The sequence below is a fragment of the Micromys minutus genome, assembly GCF_963924665.1.
Source record: "Micromys minutus genome assembly, chromosome: X".
Lineage (NCBI taxonomy): Eukaryota > Metazoa > Chordata > Mammalia > Rodentia > Muridae > Micromys > Micromys minutus.
In genome coordinates this window covers 87398772-87411652 of record NC_137970.1, presented here as the reverse complement: position 1 = coordinate 87411652, position 12881 = coordinate 87398772, and the positions used below count along the sequence as shown (strand labels likewise).

Here is a 12881-nt window from a genome sequence, read left to right as displayed (position 1 = left end):
AGAGTAACAATGAAACTGTACATTAAACTTTGAATCCTGTTTTCAGTGTTACCCACTTACTGCAACCTAGATGTCTTTATCTGTTTACCTGTTCAGCATGTGGCAGTGTGGGCACAAACGTTTGGGACAGTTGGTTGAGCCTAAGGTTGTTGCAGAAGTGGGCCAATTTCTCTGTGATTTTGTGACTTTTTCTATACTATGTCACATTTTGGTCAAAGGCAATAGGAAGAGAATTTTTCAGGAAAATACTTTCTCTGAGTGTTGAATGTTGCTTAGACAATGCTATTTAAAGTAATACGGCCAGTTTTTCGTTATTTTCCTCTGTGTGTGTGATCTGATGTCAGTGAAAGTGTAATATTGTGCTCATATTTTACCGATATTCAGAAAATGTGACTTGTTTCTACTTATGGAGAAATTTAAACACTTCTGTTTGCATTCATTTGAAACCCTTTGGGAGAACAATAGTTTTTACAATACTGAAACCTAAGTGAATATTCGTAACAGTTTTCAATATTAATCCAAATTCTTAGAATGTTTGGATAATTTGGTCTTTAGTAAAAGTGTCTCTCAAATTATTGTCTTCATGGGAAAATAAGTATGTGACTGGACTGCCTTGATAATCTCTTCTTAAACTGCACCTAGCTGTAAAATTTCTTGGTCAGATTAGCACTGTATTATTAGTATATTTGTTGCCAATTTTATGTATAATAGTAAATAAAAGCACGGCACCCTGTTGGGTAGCTTTTTTTCCACCTTGGCCATAAACCTGCCTCAGTGAGTTTGTATAATTAACAAGCCTGTTGAATTATCAGATATCGTAAATGAATACAACAAACATTATCCAGAGGTATATAGAAGAACACGGTGATGTTTCTCCTGTTTAAAGAGTGATTGTTACCGCTAGAGTTTTGTTGCTTTAGAAAGTTGACAGTTACAACTGTTTACTGAGATTTGATACCTTTCCACACAACTTGTGCAGTACTCCCATATCTTCAGTCTCACAATTTGTCTCCACTGATGATATTTTCATGTGATTTTGAAATGTGCATTTTATAAGCAGACACGAATAAACTACTTACCAGTTAATGTACCATTTAGACCCTTTCATCTGTGAAAATATTAACTTTATTATTATCTTCCATTTGTCAGATACTTCAATGCCTTTTATCATAACTTCTCTGCCTTGCATTATTTCTGTTTTCCAGTGTCAGATAACATTTCTAGGAACTCCTGTTGCTGGAAAATATAGTAATTACTCACTGTGGTGAATTACACACTTTTTTTAAAGCCTTCTTGTAGGCCTTGAGAAGGGAAATGGATAAATTCCATTCTTTTTCATACCTGATATGCAAATAACTTCATGATACAGTAGGTAAAGAATGATACTATTTCACATTTTTACTTTTATTTCTCTCAGAATTTAGAATCCTTACAAAATAGAGCAAATTGTGTTTAGTTTTTCTTCCAGCTACTATGCATTGCACATAGTAGCAGGCAATTTATAGATTGACGTAATGAATCACACAGATGGCAAAGGTAAGTGCCCAGAAATACTAAATATAACGGGAAGAAGTTTCTTGCTTACTTTGTTGTAAAAGACCACATCCTGTGTTTTGGCATAAGTGTTAGAAAAAGGATGAAGAGTGTGTGGGGAATGGTATGGCCTGTGGAGGTGTAGTGAGGCCTGCAGGTGTGGGGGGTGCCTCTGGATGACCCATGTTGGAATCCCTTCCAGCTACGTGACCGACCAAACCAGGGTACAGTACATAAAACAGTTTACTCAGGTCATGGGGGATTTAAGAGGGTAGTAGAGGCAGAGAGAATAGAGGAATCCAGGCTTGCCATGAGCACGTGGAGAAAGAGAGGAGGTAAGAGTACAAGAGCAAGAGAAGTGGAGTTGGCAAGCAGTCCCTTTTAGAGTGTCAGGTCATTGGGGCAGAGCATATCTGGCTGTTGCCAGGTAACTGAGGGGTGGGGTTTACCGAATCCCAACAATCTTGCCTTAAAAACCATTATGATAGTTTTCAAACCATTTGTAAAATTGATGTCAGGAGAATTTGCAAAGAAGTTTGATAAATACCAAAATGCTCTTTTAATGATTAGACAAGGTTTAGATTTTTAATGTATAATTTTTCATCTGCAATAATAACACCACTCCATTTTGAATACTGTTGTAATATTTATTTGCTTTTGAACATTGTAAGGTAGATCTTACACTGACAATAAGATGTTATACTCGAGGTATATACTGTCTAATACACTGGCAGTCCAAATCATGGGTTAGTGTTTGGGCATATTTATCTGGTCTACACTGACTTGTATAAATAACATGTACTAACTTACAGAGTTTGAAAAACAAGATATTTCAGGCTTTCACATTACATTTTGAGAATACTGTCAGAACTGGGCTAAATATATTTCATATATAAATTTATATTTATATGGCATATAAATATAAATCAGTTTTCCAATAATGTGGCCAGACATAATTATATAGGACATTATTTAATGAATCTGTAAGTAAATATATTTTTAAAAGTTAAACAGTATTACTTTCTTCCCATGAACTGCATATGCTTTTGTGTAAGTTAAGGTTTATCTAGCTAAAATGCAAGATCAATAAAGAATATTGGGTTTAAAGATGTTAGATATGTTTATTAACTTGAATGCCTAAAATACAATGAGCTGTTTGTAAAATGTGCTGTGCAACTAAGTGTACTTCTGTTATAAGCAGAATAGATTGAGTCTAAATTTACACTCTATGGTTTATAATTCTCTAAATTCTAGCAAATTTTAAAGATTAGTGTAGATTCAGCAGCATTAGTCATTTTTAATGTGATTAAATAACATTGATCTGTCTTAGCTCTTGAGAAGCTCATAAGCAAAGTAGATTGAGTCTAAATTTTCACCCTATGGTTTATAATCCTCTGAATCCTAGCAAATTCTAAAGATTACTGTAGGATCAGCAGCCTTAGTCATTGTTGAATGTTATTAGATAAGATGGATCTGTCTTTGCTATTGAGGAAGTCATTCAATGAAGGGAGAATCACTTGTTTGGTATTTTCTTTCTTAAAACTCAATATTGCTCAACCCTAAAAAAATACACAAACAAATTTAGGGGAAAACAAACTGAGAAAGAGGAAGCATCAAAGACATTGGCGACTTCTCACTTTTCTTTACTATTGAGTCCTTGACTAAAAGAGTTGTGTGAGAATCTATATGTTTTATTTGCATTTCTAGAGCTGAGGAGACAACCCACGACCTTGCTCTTGCTAGGCAAGCACTGAACCACTGAACTAAGTCCCTTTGTGAGCATTTTAGGAAAGAGTGAGTAACTTGGATGCTGTGCTTTATTCACAGCTAATATCTGCTCTCATCCATTGGATTGCCTTCATCCATTTCTCCTGACTTCCCTCCTCCTCTCACTAAACCTCCATGCCCCTCCCATCTCACAACTTCAGCAACCACCTGACAGCTCAGTCATTCTCCAAAATCCTCAAGTCACCATCACAGGTGGACCCTTGATTCTGTGTTTTCTATACAATCGAGCATAAACACACAAACACAGACAAACACACACACACACACACACACACACACACACACACACACACACACACACACACCTATCTACCTACATTTCAACCTACCTACCTAAGTTTCTCCTCTTTCTGCCTCTAGCTTACCAATATATACAGCAAGAGCCACAGTTTCCTGGTCAGTTGGCAATGTCTGGGTACAAGATGGTGTAAACCACGTTCCTTTGGAAACTGTCACTATCTAGGAGAAGCCTTCATTCAGGGCACTGAGAGTCTGCAGAGGTCCACCCCCTCCCCTACCCCATGCACTGCCTAGGTCTTAAGTCACAGCTGGTGGAGGGAGAGTCCTCTAAGAGCCTCTAAGACACAAGCCTGCCAGTGCTTTTCAATTATCTTTCCTGACCTAGCTGCCTGGAGGCTTCTTCTCTGATGCAACAAAGAGAGCTCTAACCAGGCAGGCCTGCTCTGAGTTCTCAGAGGTTTAAAGCCCGGAACCCCAAAACAGAACCTGTCCTGCCACCCTACATATTGTTTTTAAGCAATTGTTTCATCCACCAAGTTAAAGGCAGAGCAGGAATGATTCCCCTAAAAGCCACCTGGGACCTTTGTACACCCTTACTTAGCCTAGCTACTCCCTGGGGATATAGCCTGAAGGGTTGCCTCTATATCCAAACCTGTCCTTCCCAGACAACACTGTCCTCAAGGAAACAGGAACTGCTACACTCTGAGTCCTTGCTGTATCTGCTTCTAGGCCCTCGGGGCCTAGGTTCCTAACCCTGGGACAGACACAAATTAAAGAGACTCACAGACACTGTTTCACTCAGTTTCCAGCCAGGCCATCAGAACTCGTATCCGAATGCAGTTACCTTGATGTCATCACTGAAGTTTTTGATCCTTTGCCAGCCTGAGTTTTCCAGATGGAAGTTGGCCTGGCTCTGGTAGAATAGACAGCACGGTTAACGACTGAGGCATCTCTAGCTCTAAAAGTTAAATAGGGTAGAAGAAGGTAAACTTCCTATTCTGGTTTAATAAGGTGAACGAACGTGAATCTTTAAAATCTGTCTTTATCCTCAGATTCTCAATTTGTGTTCTTTCAAATTATCCCCACTTCACTGTGTAGGCGTTAGGGTTTCACTGTCCACTAGGAACATGTTTCGAAACTTGCTAAACATTCTTTAAAACACACATAATGTGCTATTGTTATGAGAGTAGCACACAAGTGGAAGTTAGAGAACAGAATTGAGGAGTTGGTTCTCTTCCACCTTTCCATGTGCTTTGGAGATCAAATTCAGGTCAGCAGGCTTGGTAAGAAATACTTAACCCACTGAGCCTCCCTTCAGGGTCATGAATCTTTTGCTAAATGCCTTCAGATCTTCCCTTTAAGTATAAACCAAGGAATTGCTGAACAGAACTTAACCCATGACAAAGACTTTTAGTGCTGCTGACTCATAGACACTGTCATTGTCCTCCCTGGAGGTCACCTTCAGCTGAAGTTCACCAAGTAGAGCAGTGCAGTCTGGGACCCTGTAGCCCATGCAGTACCAAGGAAGCTTCAGCAAAGCTCTTTTGTCCTGAAGCCACTAAGACAAAGGGACGTTTTTGTTGTTGGTTTGTTATATCTAACAACCTCTTTCTTCTCAATTGCTGGGATTTCATAGGTGCCCCAAGCACAGCCAAACATGGACTTTGTGTAAAGAATATGTTATTTATTATCACAGTCAGATCATCCCACTGTCATCCTCAAATCCCAACTTTATAAACATACCTTGGCTTTTTAAAAATCAAATTTCCTCTAGTTTTTTCTTTTTTTGCAGGTGTGTGGTTGTGGTTTTGTGTGTTTGTGTGTGTTGTTTCTGAGACCAGGTTTCTCTGTACCTATGGCTGTTCTCTAGGCCAGGCTGGCCTTGAACCCAGATCTCCTGACTCTGCCTCATAAGAGCTGGGACAAAATGTGTGTGCCAGCTTGCACAGCTGTTTCCTCTAATTTTAATGCTGTGCCGACAAAAGTTGAAATTTTATTCTAGACCCAAAATGAGCTCCTGTCTCAAAAACAAAACAAAATAGCCAGGTTTATTGGCCCGTACTCCTAATCCCAGTGCTTAGATTAATGCAGGAAGATTGCCGTTCATAGTTTGCTTGGTTTACAGACTGAGACCCTTGCTCAAACAAAACCAAAATGAAGAATAAAAATAGAGTATGGTCTCAGTGGAAAGCTAGTCTATCTAATTGTGAACTACACTCCAGTTTCTTACAAAAATGGTGGAATTAGAAAGGTGTGCATTTCCTGATAGCAAGCACACCAGTCACCACTGCCAATCCCAAGCTGATACAGCTTCAGAGGAAGACAAAAAGAGCTGGTGTTCTTGTTCTGTGTAAATCTGTGTCACACATTTGAGTGCTCTCTCTTGCGCGCACACACACACATAGTGGAATAGTTCAATAAGAATATCTTTGCGGTAAAATAGTCTACCTCTATCATAATTATGGGAAACAGCGCTTTTTCAATGATGTGCAAAGTCTAATTCAATGTGTTAAATGTCTTTGTCTGTGGTGCTGATGACTGAGACTGAGTCCATACTTATCACTGAGCTCTATTCCCAACTCTGCCTTCCAAATATTTCTAAACACATTTCAGCCAAACTCAAATTGTTCCATAACATTTGTCCTGTTCCCTGGATTAAAACTTTGTTTTCTTTTTTATTTTAAAACAAGATTCATTTATTAAGTATATTGTTCTGCCTGCATGTATGCCTGCACACCAGAAGAGGGCAGCAGATCCGGTTAGGAATATTTTCTTTAAAAGAATTAAGAGCATTGAAAATTCATACATCAGAGTGTGTGGGAAGCCACCACATTTTCCATTACAAGATGGAGCCCAGCCCGAAGGAAAGGTGGCCAGTTTTGAGATAAACAACCCAAGTGCATATGCACACCTGCCTGTTTTGCTACTCATGCTGACAACGAGTATGCTAATTAGGGCTCACAGAATGCACCAATCAGGTGTCAACAAAGTCCTCCTAAGCATATATAAGGAGGGCTGGTTTCTGCGCTCTGGGTCTTTCACCACTGCAATCAAACCTGCAATAAATGCCTGTAGAAGGATCCTGTTGTGGCACGTCTTTCTTGCCAGCGATAAAGATGATCGCTACAAGAGTCAACTAACCCAGACCCTTAAATGCTCTCTGAGTCTGAATCCCCAACCAAAGAGCAAGCACAGGCTTAACGTAGGCACCGTGCACACATGTAGCAGATGACGTGTTAGGTCTTCATGGGGTTCCCTCAACAACTAAAACAGAGGCTCTCTATTAGCTGGTGACATGCCTGTCTATCTTTGGATTGTGTACCCCTAAAATAAATGTCTTGTCTGGTCTCAGTAGGAGTGGATGCCCCCAGGCCTGCCATGACCTGACCCCAGCACACACACACACACACATACACACACACACACACACACACTGAAGAGCCAGGCAGCAGACCTGGGTTCCAACTAGAGATCCAGCTGTTTTAAACAACTTTGGGATTATGGCAGACTCAGGCTGTGTCTACTCAGATTCACCAGGAGCAACATCTTGTCATAGGCTCCTCCCCCACTTGGTACAAACAGTGGGGTGGCTTGAATCTGATGATGTTGGATCACCACCCCCCACGCTCCCCCAGATCACTGTCAGGTACCTGAGACTTGGGGAGTGTTCCTCACAGGTCTGGGTCTCTACTCTCCAGTTAGAGATGACTCTGGACATATAAAGGTGGTGAGAGTGAGTAAAATGATGACTGAGCAACTGGACCTTTCATGAGAGGCCTGGAGCAGGACAAGGGACATTTGTCCCTAACAGCCACGCTCTCTGTGATGTAGACACTGCCATGGCAACCTCAGGCCAGTGTCTGTTGCTAGGAGAGAAGGTGGTAACAGTTGAGGGCCTCCCAGGGATCCTGGGGAGTCCAGAGCCAAGGGGTGTCTCAGGCCTTGACCCCCCAGATGGGGGTGGACACAGCTAGTCAGGGAGAGACTCTGTCTGTTTTCGAGGGCCTCGCGCCAGCGGCCTTTGTGATACCTAAAGATGCAGAGAAAGCCCTAGAAACTCGGGGAGTGGAAGCCGAGGCCCACCACGTGAGGATTGAACAGGACACTATCGCGGTAGCATCAGAAGAGAAGTCAGAAGTGGCAATGCACAGGAGTGACACACCTCCCCACCCCATGCACTGCTTAGGTTTTATGTCACAGCTGGTGGAGGTAGAGTCCTCTAAGAGCCTCCAAGACACAAGCCTGCCAGTGCTTTTCAATTATCTGTCCTGACCAAGCTGCCTGGAGGCATCTGCTCTGATGCAACCAAAAGAGCTCTTTCCAGGAAGGTCTGCCCTGAGGTCTCAGAGTTGCAAGGCCTGGAACCCCAAAACAGAACCTGTCCTGCCACCTTGCATATTGTTATTAAGCAATTGTCCCATCCACCAATACACAAGGCCGAGAGGGAATGATTCCTCTTTATGCCACCTGGAACCTTTCTACACCCTTAGTCAGCCTAGCTACTCCCTGGAGATATAGCCTTAAGGCTTGCCTCTACATCCAAACCTGTCCTTCCCAGACAACACTGACCTCAAGGAAACAGGAACTGCTACACTCTGAGACCTTGCTGGACCTGCTTCTAGGCCCTCGGGGCCTAGGTTCCTAACCCTGGGACAGACGCAAATTAAAGGGACTAACAGACACACAAAGTGGGAGGAGAGAGAGATAAGGCAAGGGATACACAGAGAGATGCAAGGGTCTTCCAGTCCTCTGAGATCCTAGACTGTAAATCTGTTAATTTGATAAGCATCTGTGTTCCTCCAGCAAATCCCTGGACAGGGCCGAGACCAGACGGCCAGGTGTCTTTTGACCCTTCACCCTGGCTGATCTCCTACGATGTTAGGGAATGTGAGCTAGTCAGGAGAAGCCAGGAGGAGTATGCTGCCTGCTTGGGTGTCAGGAATCACAGCAAGGAGACTATCAAGGCACCAGTCCTGGGTGGTACCCTGCCAGCCCAACCTGTTTTGAACCCCTTTGGGATTATGTCAGACTCAGGCTGTGTCTACTCAGATACACTCTGAGCCCTTGGTGGACCTGCAATCTCCATGAGTTTTATATTACCTTGCTCTACAAAGTGTGTTCCTGGACAGCCAGAACTACACACAGATACCATGACTCTGAAGAGTAAACAAAAACAGAAAACAAAATAAGAGAAAGAAAAGCCGGAAATTTTGTGAGAACTTGCCAATGCACACTAAAAATGCAGCAGTTTTGGGGCTTTCGGTTGTCTGACAGAAATATTTGTAATAATAAAAGTTCTTACTCGTTACGTTTGGAAAGCACAACAAACCATCCACAGGGAAGACCATGCTTTACCAGCACAAATCATCACACACCTGCACCTCCTTAGCCTAGGGTAAGTGAGCCCTGAATCAGTTAAATTCCCTGAATATTCTCAAAATTCTCAGAGCCCTGTTCCAGGGAAGTGCTTCTGAGTCCCCCAAGAGACTCTTCCACCAAGGATCTCCTGGTACTGCCCAGAAGAGAACCTCCCAGGCCAACACAATTGGTGTTCTCTTCTCTGCACAGAGGGGTCCCTGAGTTCTCCAAAGCCCAAGGCTCCTAGGTCAGAGTTACAGTCTGCAGAGAAGAGCTCTCACACAAAGACCTCTCTAGCCACCAACTCCTCCAGCATCTTAGAAGGAGTCAGAGGGTGGGTGGGGGTAAACTTACTTGGTCCAGTCCTGGCTGCCCATGGGTCGAATCTCAGACCTCTGGATGGTTGGGATGGACAGCATCATTCCCTCAGGGCCAATCCCCTGACTCTGCATTCTCAGTTGGGAGCAAAGTAGTGAAAGACCCCCGCTTAGCAACAATAAATGCCACTTCTGTAAGGCTCTGCACACACAGGGCCGGCCAGGTCAGGGTCCCAGGTGGCCAAGCAAGATACCGGTGGGCGGCCAGCTTGCAATAGACAAAGAAAGGGAGACACTCAGACAAGCCCAGCTTTCAGATAAGCTGCAGCCCCCAACTGGTACCAGGAGTTGTGTCCTTGAAGCCATATTTCTGGCACAGTTCCCACACTTAGATAAGCCCAAGAAAACTATTCTTGGGAGCCGCAACCCCGGCTGGTACCAGGAGCTGTTTCCTTGGAGCCATGTCTTTGGGCTCACTCCCTGGCTACATTTAAACTAACCAATTAGAACCCTGTTGCTATGCTTCTGCTTCTGTACCTTGCTTCTGCCCCCCAAGCCCTATAAAAAGGGGACTGCCCCTTTGTCCAGCGCACAAGTCCTCCTAGAGACTGTGTGCCCACAGGTACCTGTGTATCTAAATAAACCTCTTGCTGTTTGCATCCGAATTGTGGTCTCGCTGCTCCTTGGGAGGGGTCTCCTCAGGTGGAAGATACCCTCCGGGGGTCTTTAGTAGAAAAGGAAGAGCAATCCTTTCACACTGAGAGCTGGCTCTGCCCTGTGGATATGAGACAACTGGGATCTGCCCCAGTGTCTCAAAGGGGCTGGAGTGATGGGCCTGCGAAAGCCACATGGGGTATAAAAGTGCTCACTTTACTGGTCTCTGAGAGGCTGTTTGATGCCATTAAGTTATTGAAGGAACCGAATAACAAGAAAATAGCCATCCAAGATTCTACTCAGATTCAACAGAGCCACAACTCGGCCTAGGCTCCTCCCACACTTGGTACACACAGTGAGGTGGCTTGAATCTGATGATGGTGGACCACCACCCCCATCCACTCCCAGATCACTGTCTGGTTCTGGAGATCTGGGAGTATTCCTAACAGGTCGGGTCCTTACTCTCCAGTTAGAGATTACTCTGAACATATAAAGGTGGTGAGAGTGAGTAAACTGACCTCTGTGCGACCGGACCTGTCATGCCAAGCCCTGAGCAGGACGAAGGGACCTCTGTCTATGTCAGCCGCGCCCTCTGTGATGCAGACACTGTCATGGCAACCTCAGGTCAGCTTCTGCTGCTAGGGGAGAAGGGGGTAACAGGTGAGGGTCTCGCAGGGATCATGGGGAGCCCAGAGCCCTGGAGTGTCTCGGGCCTTGACCCCCAGATGCCAGTGGCCTCAGCAAGGCAGGGACAGATTTCGTCTGATGTCGAGGGTCTTGCTGAAGCAGCGTTTGTAATAACGAATAATGCGGAGAAGGCCCTAGAAACTTGGGGAGAGGAAGCCGAGGCCCATGACATGAGGATTGAACAGGGCACCATCGCGGTAGCATCAGAAGAGAAGTCAGAAGTGGCAATGCAAAGGAGTGAGGAGGTGATGAAGGTGGAGCTGAAGCCTGCGGGTGAAGAACAGGGCATGTAGGTGGCTCGTGGAGGAGTGAGGGAGTCGCAGGAGAAGGCAGGGCCTTGGCACGAAAGCATAGATCTTCACACGAACCCGCTGGAGGACATCCAGGTAGAACTGGACACTGAATGCTCAGGCTGACAGGGCCTTCCAACATCTGGAGCAGAAGATTGGGCAGATGCATTGACACTCTCTGGAATGAAGGAACTATAACATTCAGAATATCCCACGCTTCTGGATGACTGACTTCAGGAACCACCCTCAGTTATCCTCCATGATTAGGGGTCAGGAAGTAGAGATGTTAAGGTCCATAACCAATCTGGGGGTGAAGGAACTGACACATCCTAAGACTGGCTGCAAATTCAAGTTTTTTTTTCAAAGAAACCCCTACTTCAGAAACAAGCTGATTGTCAAGGAATATGAAGTGAGATTATCTGGTCGAGTGGTGTCTCTTTCCATTCCAATCATATGGCGGAGGGGGTATGAGCCCCAGTCCTTTATTCGCAGAAACCAAGACCTTCTCTGCAGCTTTTTCACCTGGTTCTCAGAACACAGCCTTCCAGAAACTGACAGAATCCCTGAGATTATCAAAAAAGACCTGTGGCTAAACCCATTGCAATACTACCTGTCGGGTGAAGGAATCCATAAACCCCGACGTCGCCCAATAAGTGAGCCAGTGGAGATTCCCAGGCCTTTTGTTTTCCAGTCAGGTTAATTTTACCTTTGAAAATGCAACTGAAGGGGTCCCTTCTCACCTGTGCTTGAGCAGAGGCAGCGGTTACACAGTGTTTTGATTTGATTTGACTTTTCTGCATCTTCTGTCTGAATAGTTTCTCTACCTCGACATTAAGACTGTGGACCTGCTTCTGCTTTCACATGACCCCCATGCTGTTCTGAATTCGTATCTGCAGGTTCATGGACAGGGCTTGTACCCTTTCTAAGCTGAACAATGAAACTGTACATTAAATTGTGAATCCTGTTTTCAATCTGTTTACCTGTTCAGGTTGTGGTTAGCAAGCCCTATAAAGCTTATAGGGTGACGAAACTAGACACACACTTCCTAATGGTTTATGAAAGAAGAAAAGAGATTGTGATAGGTACTCTAAGTAGGGAAAGTGAGCTGAAAAGGTATAGAACCAAAATAAATCAGATAAGATTGGTCTGTGGATGACGACAGGATGTGTGCTTTCACAGTTTGGTCAAAGCAGATGGGAAGAGTATTTCTCAGAAAAATACTTTCTCTGAGTGTTGAATGTCGCCTAGACAAATGCTATATAAAGAATAGTTCCAGTTTTGGTTATGTACCTCTCTGTATGTGATCTGATGTCAGTGAAAATGTAATATTGTGTTCATATTTTACCAATATTCAGTAAAATGTGACTTGTTTGCTTATGGATAAATTTAAACACTTCTGTTTGCATTCATTTGAAACCCTTTGGGAGAACAACAGTCTTTATAATACTGAAACCTAAGTGAATATTAGTAACACTTTTCAATATTAATCCAAATTCTTAGAAAGTTTGGATAATTTTTTCTTTAGTAAATGTGTCTCTCAAATAAATGTCTTCATGGGAAAACAAGTATGTGACTTGAATGCCTTGATAGTCTCTTCTTAAACTGCACATAGCTGTAAAATTTCTTTGTCAGATTTGCACTGTATTATGAGTATATTTGTTGCCATTTTAATGCATGATGGTAAATAAAAGCACGGCACACTGTTGGATAGCTTTTTTCCACACCTTGGCCAAAAACCTGCCTCAATAGGTTTGTATAAGTAACAAGACTGTTGAATTATCAGATTTTGTAAATGAACACAATAAACATTATCCAAGACTTATCAAGAGAACACAGTGATGTTTCCATGCTTAAAGAGTGATTGTTACTGTCAGAGTTTTGTTGCTTTAGAAGGTTTACAGTTACAATTGTTTACCTGGATTTGAGACCTTTCCACAAAAATTGTGCAGTACTCCCATATCTTCACCCCTCAGTCTCACAATTTGTCTACACAGATGATATTTTTATGTGTTAT

General features: G+C 43.2%; 1 pseudogene across 1 annotated transcript in view; it reads left to right on the top strand.

Annotated features, from left to right (window-relative positions):
• Positions 1–11567, top strand: part of LOC308415509 (testis-specific Y-encoded-like protein 1) — a 46922-nt pseudogene extending 35355 nt beyond the window's left edge. The window contains exon 2 of the transcript in view: positions 11491–11567. The product of the transcript in view is annotated as a testis-specific Y-encoded-like protein 1 (transcript). The remainder of the gene's footprint in view (positions 1–11490) is intronic.
• The last annotated feature ends 1314 nt before the right edge of the window (positions 11568–12881 follow it).